Source organism: Sapajus apella, unplaced genomic scaffold (assembly GCF_009761245.1).
Source record: "Sapajus apella isolate SASKATOON/1434 unplaced genomic scaffold, GSC_monkey_1.0 scaffold103, whole genome shotgun sequence".
NCBI classification, from domain to species: domain Eukaryota; kingdom Metazoa; phylum Chordata; class Mammalia; order Primates; family Cebidae; genus Sapajus; species Sapajus apella.
In genome coordinates, this window is record NW_022437043.1 from 3174508 (window position 1) to 3183649 (window position 9142).

At 37.9% G+C, this 9142-nt stretch overlaps 1 pseudogene; it reads left to right on the forward strand.

The window, feature by feature from the left end:
- The first annotated feature begins 1577 nt into the window (after positions 1 to 1577).
- On the forward strand, positions 1578 to 2549 carry LOC116536705 (annotated as a pseudogene).
- The last annotated feature ends 6593 nt before the right edge of the window (positions 2550 to 9142 follow it).

A 9142-nucleotide genomic window follows, 5' to 3' on the forward strand; every position in this document is an offset into this window, starting at 1 on the left:
TACTTAGGTTAAGTAAAAGGTCTTTCTAAACAGAAAGAGATGAAACAACAATAGCAAAAACTCAGCTTTTATATAAAGGGTAGTGAATGATTGTGGTATTTTACTTTTCCACAGCAATGCTGGAAGCTAGAAAACAATAGGACAATGCCATCAAAATTTGAAGGAAGGGCAGGCACAGTTACTCACACCTGTAATCCCAGCACTTTGGAAGGCCAAGGCAGGCATATCACCTGAGGTCAGGAGTTCAAGACGAGCCTGGCCAACTGGGCGAAACCCCAACTCTACTAAAAAATTACAAAATTAGCAAGGCATGGTTGCTCATGCCTGTAATCCTAGCTACTCAGGAGACTGAGGCAGAAGAATCGCTTGAACTCAGGAGACAGAGGTTGCAGTGAGCCGAGATCGCACCACTGTACTCCAGCCTGGCGCCTGGCAAAAGAGCGAGACTCTCTCTCAAAAAAAAACACCAACATATATATTTTTACATATATATATATAGTCTTAAAAATTTTACTTCCCATGCCCTCTTTCTGGAGAAACTACTAGAGTATGTGGAAGATATAAGGCAACAGAACCAAGTCAAGAAAGTGTCAAAAAAAAAAAAAAAAAAGCAAGATAGTGGCAAAGGGAGATTATCAGATGACAATGTTCAACAGGCCTAGGGAGAAAGCTGTCTATACTGAAGCAGAGCAGAGGTTTGTTAGGAGAGATTTCTCTTTAAAAAGACAAAACTAGCCGGGCGTGGTGGCTCACGCCTGTAATCCCAGCACTTTGGGAGGCCGAGGTGGGCAGATCACAAGGTCAGGAGTTCAAGATCAGCCTGGCCAACATGATGAAACTCTGTCTCTACTAAAAATACAAAAATTAGCTGGGCGTGGTAGCAGGTTCTTGTAATCCCAGCTACTCAGGAGGCTGAGGCAAGAGAATCGCTTGAACCCGGGAGGCGGAGGTTGCAGTGAGTCAAGACCATGCCATTGCACTCCAGCCTGGGTGACAGAGTGAGACTCCGTCTCCAATAAATAAATAAATAAAAATAAAAAGACAAAACTGATGAAATATCGAATGTATTCAAATTTATTGAGAGAAGGAATGAAGAAAAGTCTGGAAGTAAAAGTATGTGTAAATACATAGAAAATTAAGGAAACAAAACAAGAAAAGTATTCCGCGGGAAACACAGTTATGCAGTAAAGAAAACGTAGTCATAGTGAGTAGTGAATAGAGGTGGAGAGAGGGATATCTAGATAGATGATAGATAGATGATAGATCGATATGTTCTATGTAATCGCAATCTACATCCCACCAAGTTGTTTCGTAGAAGTTGGAAACCTTATTCTAATGTTTATAGGAAAATATAAAGTATCTAAAATAACCAGCTGAGGATATCCTAGTCTGCCGCAGGCTTTGCTGATGGCCTCTGAGAGCACCCACCGTGGCAGCCCTCACTGGGGACTCTCTACAGGCCCAGAGGGAACAAAAGTGGCTCTAAACCCAGCACATGAACTTTGAATGGAGTTAAAGCATTTAATATGATTGAAGCACAGGAGCAGACAGTGCTAAACAGCAAGTAGTAGCTGGTACACATTTGGTGAGTAGGGAAGCACTTCCTTCTCCTACTGGTGCTGAGATAGCAGAAATTAGTCAATTTCAGTATGAAATGGAATATAATAAAGATATTAGTCAGCAAATGAGGGTCCCAGAAAAAATTAAAGTTAGCACCATCAAATGGTGAACTGACACAAGAATTCCAAGAAGGAGTTCTAAATGCTAATGTGATGATGCGGGTTCTGGAGAAGATTGTTGCAGCAGAGAACAACGGAGACATTCCGATTTGAAGACCAGTGGATCTTGACCTTATTCAGTCAACTGCCTTTGAACCTCTGGCACTAACACCACCACTTCATGTACTTTCAGTGAAAGACCACCAGATTTTCAGGATTTAGAAAGACCTTCAACCCTTCAAAATGAAGAAATCTGTGCAGTTGGCAAGCTAAAAAGAGACTGTTCTTTGAAAATGTTGTTGGCCGAAACAGACAGTTATCAGTAGTGATTTCGTCGTGACACCATCACCATAAGAAGCTTGGATCTGCCTTCCCAAGATGATACCCGAAAATAGAACTAATCTTTCCTCCGTTCATGGCATCCTGTCATTTATCCGGTCTTCTACTCGTAGGGCTTACCAGCATATCGTGGATGCGCTAGATGAAGATCGCACACCTGGTACCAGCAGGTCTGCGGGTACCACTTATAATCCTCATCGTGACAACATCAGGTACGGCACTTCAAACATAGATACAACAATTGAAGGAACTTTGGATGACATGACTGTTGTAGATGCAGCTTCGTTAAGAAGACAGATAATCAAACTAAATAGACGCTTACAACATTTGGAGGAAGAGAACAAAGAACGTGCCAAGAGAGAAATGGTCATGTATTCAATTACTGTAGGATTCTGGCTGCTTAGTAGCTGGCTCTTGTTTCGCCGCTAGAGGTAACTTCAGCTCTTAAACAAACTATCTCAACAGCTAGAAATATAGAGAACGTGCAAACTTCTTTGTTTCTGTCTTTGCATTTTATGCTGTTATATAGTCCATGCCCTGGTATGTGTTTCTTCCAGAGAGAAGGGGGGACCTATATTGTCAGAGGAAAGGTATATTCTGTCACTCAGCTGTATTCACTTTTAACCAGTTCTGCAGTAGTAGCTACTTAAAATTCTCCCTTTACATGTTTTTTAAGTAGGCTCTAGTTTGTTGGGATTTTTTTTTAAGGAATTGATTTTGTGCCTCCGTAGTCTGCACAACTAACTCTTTGAGTGGGAGAAAGAGTGTATAGACAATGGATTTAGAAAAGTATCTTTAAAAGGAAAACATTTTATTCTCTTTTACAAAGACTAAATAGATTAAATGATTTTGTTAATAGATGGTTTTGCATCTACATTTCAACATTAACACTTTTGAAGTCAGGGTCTGGTGTCAGATTTAAGTAAATCAAACCACCTAATACTTCATGATCACCTTCATTAAGCACAGGTACAGATTAAATTAATTCATAACATTTCAGCACTTTAATATGTATGCAATATGTGTGTTCTTATTTCCATTTGGGTTTTGCATTCGGTTTTCTATAAAGGGCATTTTTACTAAGTCTATGTGTGAATAATTTTTAAAATTACAGAATAAAGAACAAATGTAGTATATTTAATAAACTGCCGACCAAAAACCAAACAAGGTTTGAAAAGGAAGAATAAAGTTGATGGACTTAAACTACTGACTTCAAGTCTTATTAGGAAGCTTTATTCTTTAGTAATTAAGATTGTGTGGTATTGGCATGGAGACAGACAGGCCTATCAATAGAATAGAGAGCATAGAAATAGACCCACGCTTATATAATTAATTTATTTTTTAAAAAGGGAGCAATGTAATTAAGCAGGAATAGGATCGTCTTTTCAGGAAATGGTACTGAAAAACTTAGAAATCTACATGGAAATAAAAAGAATCTCAATCTTTATTTTATAGCATACACAAAAATTAATTAGAAATGGATCATGAACCTCAAATAAAAGCAAAAATTATGAATAGTCTGTGAGGAAACACAAGAAAAGATTTCTTTAATAAGATATAAAAAACATGATACTCTTAAGTAAAACAATTTAAAAATGTAATAGATACAAAATGGAATACAATTCAGGCTTTAAAAGAGGGGAATTGTGTCATTTGCAACAACACAGACAAACCTGGAGGATATTATGTTAAGTGAAATAAGCAAGGCACAGAAAGACAAATACCACATGATCTCACTTATAAGTGAATCTAAAAGAGCTGAGCTCACAGAAGTGGAGAGCAGAATGATGGTTCCAAGAGTCTCAGAATGGGAGTTGACGGGAAAATGGAAGAAGCTTATCAAAATTTCAGTTAGACAGGAGGAATAAGCTTTGGTGATCTATTGTACAGAATGGTGACTATAATAAATAATAATGTATTACATACATAAAAGTAGCCACAAGAGTAGATTTTAAATGTTTTCACCACATTTCTGTAAGTATGTGAGGTGATAGGTTTGTTAATTAGCTTAATTTAATCATTCCACATTGTAAACATATACCAAAACACCACATTGAATTACATATATACAATTGTTAGTCAATTAAAAATAAATTTTAAAAATAAATCTAAAGAATAAAAAAAGGAGATAAATTGGATGTCAAAAACTTCTCTTCTTTGAACAATACTGATACGGTTTGGCTCTGTGTCCCCATCTATATCTCATCTTCAATTGTAATCCCCATGTGTCAAGGGGGGGACCTCATGGGAGGTGATTGGATCACAGGGACAGTTTCCCACATGCTGTTCTTGTGATAGTGAGTTCTCTAAGATCTGATGCTTTAAAAGTGTTTAGCAGTTTCCACTGCGCTCTTGCTCTCCTGCTGCCATGCAAATATGCCTTGCTTCCCCTTCACTTTCTGCCATAATTGTAAATTTCCTGAGTCCTCCCCAGCCATGTGGAACTGTGACTCAATCAAATGTCTTTTGTTTATAAATTACCCAGTCCGGGTAATACCTTTATAGCGGTGTAAAAACGAACTAATATAGAGAATTGGTATTGGCAGAGTGGTGTCCTGCTATAAAGATAACCTAAAAATGGGGAAGTGACTTTGGAACTTGGTAATAGGCAGAGGTTGGAGCAGCTTGGAGGGCTCAGAAGAAGACAGAGCTTGTTGTGAAGTTTGGAACCTCTAGAGACTTGTTGAATGGTTTTAACCAAAATGTTGATAGTGATATGGACAATGAAGTCCAGGCTGAGGTGTTCTTACATGAAGATGAGAAACTTATTGAGAACTAGAGCAAATGTCACTCTTGTTATGCTTTAGCAATGAGACTGGCAGCATTTTGTCCCTGCTCTAGAGATCTGTGGAACTTTGAACTTGAGAGAGACGATTTAGGCTATCTGATGGAAGAAATTTCCAAGCAGCAAAGCATTCAAGAGTGGACCTGGCTGATTATGAAAGCATTCAGTCATGTGCATTCATAAAGAGATGGTTTGAAATTGGAACTTACGTTTAAAAGGGAAGCAGAGAATAAAGGTTTGGAAAATTTGCAGCCTGACCATGTGTAGAAAAGAAAATGCATTTTCTGGGGAGGAATTCTACCCAGCTGCAGACATTTGCACAGGTAAAAGAAAGAGCCAAGACAATGGTGTAAATGTCTCCAGGGCATGTCAGACTAGCAGCCTCTCCCATCACAGGCCCAGAGGCCTAGGAGGAAAAATGGCTTTGTGATCCAGGCCCAGGGCCTCCCCCCATGGACCAGTGTGATATCTTAAGGAGGCAAAAAGTGATCAAGGTCTCTCTGAATAAGATTATGACGCAAAGCCGCAGAGCTGATATACCCCTGAGGTAGGACAGTAAAGGTATATTGTTGGCTTTGCCAGAAGGCAAATTGCTTCTGGTGGACCCTTTGGACAGGAATGGAGAAAAAGGCACTTGCCAAGTCAGTGTCTGCATACCAGGTACCAGAAGATGTGTTAACTTGCTCAAGCAATGAAACCACATCTCGTCCAGCAGCTGCAATTGGAGTCACCACTTGGTTAAGCTTGGATAATCCACGGTCTTTCTCCAAGATCAATCTGTCTTCTGCACAGGCCAAATGGGAGAATTGAATGGGGATGTGGTGGAAATCACCAACCCTGTGTCTTTCAAGTCCTTGATGGTGGCACTAATCTCCACAATCCCTCCAGGGATGTGATATTGTTTTTGATTTACTGTTTTTCTAGGTAGAGGCAGCTCTAATGGCTTCCATTTGGCCTTTCCCACCATAATAGCCCTCACCCTACTGGTCAGAGAGCCAGTATGGGAATTCTGCCAGCTGCACCTCTTTTGTTTATAAATTACTCAGTCTCAGATAGTATCTTTATTACAAATACTGTTAAGAAAAAGAACAGGCATGCAACAGGCTGGGAGAAAATAGTAGCAAAACACTTGTCTAATAAAGGGTCTGTATGCAGAATATATAAAAATTCTTATGGCTGGGCGCGGTGGCTCAAGCCTGTAATCCCAGCACTTTGGGAGGCCGAGGCGGGTGGATCACGAGGTCAGGAGATCGAGACCATCCTGGTCAACATGGTGAAACCCCGTCTCTACTAAAAATACAAAAAATTAGCTGGGCATGGTGGCGCGTGCCTGTAATCCCAGCTACTCAGGAGGCTGAGGCAGGAGAATTGCCTGAACCCAGGAGGCGGAGGTTGCGGTGAGCCGAGATTGCGCCATTGCACTCCAGCCTGGGTAACAAGAGCGAAACTCCATCTAAAAAAAAAAAAAAAAAAAAAAAACTCTTACAACTGAATGAGAAGACAGACAATCCAGCTAAAAGTGGGCAAAAGATATGAAGAGATACTTAACCAAAAAAGGCATATGAATGCCAGATGAATATTAAAATACATGAAAGAGACATGTATATTAAATATTAAAACACATGAAAAAAAGTCAGCATCTAGTCATTATGACTACTCATACCCACTAGTGCAGCTAAAATTAAGGACTGCCAATATCAAGAGTCAACAAGAATGTTTGAACAAATGGAACACTCATAAATTGTAGGTGACAACATAAAGTGGTATAATCACTTTGGAAAACAGTTTGGCAGGTTCTTGTAAAATTAGTATTATACCTACCTGTGACTCATAAGTATTTTCCCAAGACAAAGGTAAATATATGTCCATACAAAGATTTAATGTTCATAAAAAGCTTTATTCTCAATAGTCAAAATTAAAAACAACCCAAATGTCCATTAAAAGATAGATAAGCAAATTGTGATATCTCCATTTAATAGCATACTATTAAGCAGTAAAAAAGAACTACTGATTCATGAAGCATGGATGAATCTGAGAAACATTATGCCAAGTGAAAGAAGCCTGACTCATAGGATATATATACAATTCTATTTACATAAAACTCTAGAAAAGGCAATCCAACTTATTGATTGAAAGCAGGTCAGTGTGTGCCTTGTGGGGGTGAGAGGGGAGTGGGAATTGACCTAAAAGAGACATGAGGGGGATTTCTAGGATAATAAAATGTTTTATTGGTTGTAATGATTGCTAATGGGTATATATTTATCAAAACATTTTGAATTATATACTTAAAATTGGTGTATTTTAATATATATAAATTATACCTCAATAAAGTTTTTTTTTAAAAAAATCAACGTAATTCACCACATTAACTAAAGAGACAAAAACCAGATAATCATCTCAGTAAATGCAGAAAAAGCATTTGATAAAATTCACTATCTACTCATGAAAACATTTTGTAACATTCTCAGAAGAGAGGTAAACTGCCTAAAAAGCCTATTTCACAAAGAACCTAGAGCTAACATTGTATTAAACAATGTTAAGTGTGAAATGCTAAGTGTTCCCTTTGAGAAGAAGAAGACAAAGATGCTCTCTATGTACTCCTCTATTAAACACTATATGCTCTAGCCTGTGCAATTAGTAAACAAACATAAATAAGAAGTATAAAGATTAGAAAGGAAGAAGGAAAACTTATTCATAGATATATTTGTGTAAATGATCAAAAATCTACAGTCAACCTTAGAATTAACAAATAAGTTTAGCAAAGTTGTTGGATATGAAGTCAAAAAAAAAATGCATTTTCATATACCAGAACAATTCATTAAGTGAATTTTTTTTTTGAGACGGAGTCTCACTCTGTCCCAGGCTGGAGTGCAGTGGCGCAATCTTGGCTCACCACAACCTCCGCCTCCCGGGTTCAAGCAATTTCCCTGCCTCAGCTTCCTGAGCAGCTGGGACTACAGGCGCATACCACCACACCCGGCCACAAAGTGAAATTTTGAGATACCATGTATAGTGGCATCACAAAAGATCAGATACTTAGTAATGAATCTAATGTATGATGTGCAAAAGCTCCACACAGAAAACTATGAAACATTTGAGAAATTAAAGACCTAAACCCGTAGAGAGATCCCAGTTTTCACATATCAGAAAACTCTATAAAGCATAAATATCAATTCTCTCCAAATTAATTAACTACATTTCCAATTAAAATCCTAACATTTTTGGCACAATTGACAATGGATTCTAAAATTTATAACACAAATGCAAAGAGTGAAAATATCCGAAGCAATATCAGAGAATGACTCTAGCAGGTACCAAATTTTATATAGCGGCCAGGCATGGTGGCTCACACCTGTAAATCCGAGCACTTCGGGATGCCAAGGCAGGAGGACTACTTCAGGAGAGTTTGAGACCAGTTTGGGCAACACAGCAAAACCCCACCTCTACAAAAAATAAAAACGAAAAACTTAGCCAGGCATGATGGTGTGCACCTGTCATCCAAGCTACTTGGGAGGCTGAGGCAAGGACGATTATTTGAGCCCAGGAGGTCAAGAATGTACTCCAGCCTAGGCAACAGAGTGAGACCCTGTCTCTAAAATCATTTTTTAACCTATACAGCTAAGGTAATAAAGACAAAGTATTATTGGTACAAGAATATTCAAATAGACCAATAGAATACATATCCCAGAAGTAGACACAGACATCTATAGGCATTTGATTTATTTGTAAAAGTTGCACAGAGCAGTGGGGAATGTTTTTAACAAATGAAATTGAATAAACTGTAAATCCTTATACTAAAAAACAAAATTTGATGCCTAACACCCATTTTATAAAATTCAATTCCAGGAGAATTGTATATTTAAACGTGAAAGGCAAAACAATACAACTTTTGGAATAGGGAAAGATTTTAACAGGACATACATAAAATAGCACTTATTAAAGAAAATATTGATTGGTTAGATTACATTAAAATTGAGAATGTTTGGTCATTGAAACCATTGAGAAAATGAAAGGGAAATCATAAAGGTATTTGCAATAAAATAACAAAAGGCTTACAATATATGAAGAATTCCTACAAGTCAACAAATAATCTACTGGAACAAAAAAAATGAGCAAAAGTTGAAAATTTCATTAACAAGCAATAGTAAGCTATAATTTTAGAATTCAGAATGGTAGTTACCTTTGGGGAGTGGGGAAGGATACTGACCTGGAGGACAGATAGGAGTTCAGTTTCTGAGATGCTTACAATATTCCATTTATTGACTTGAATGGCAATTACACAACTCTATTTCATGAGTTG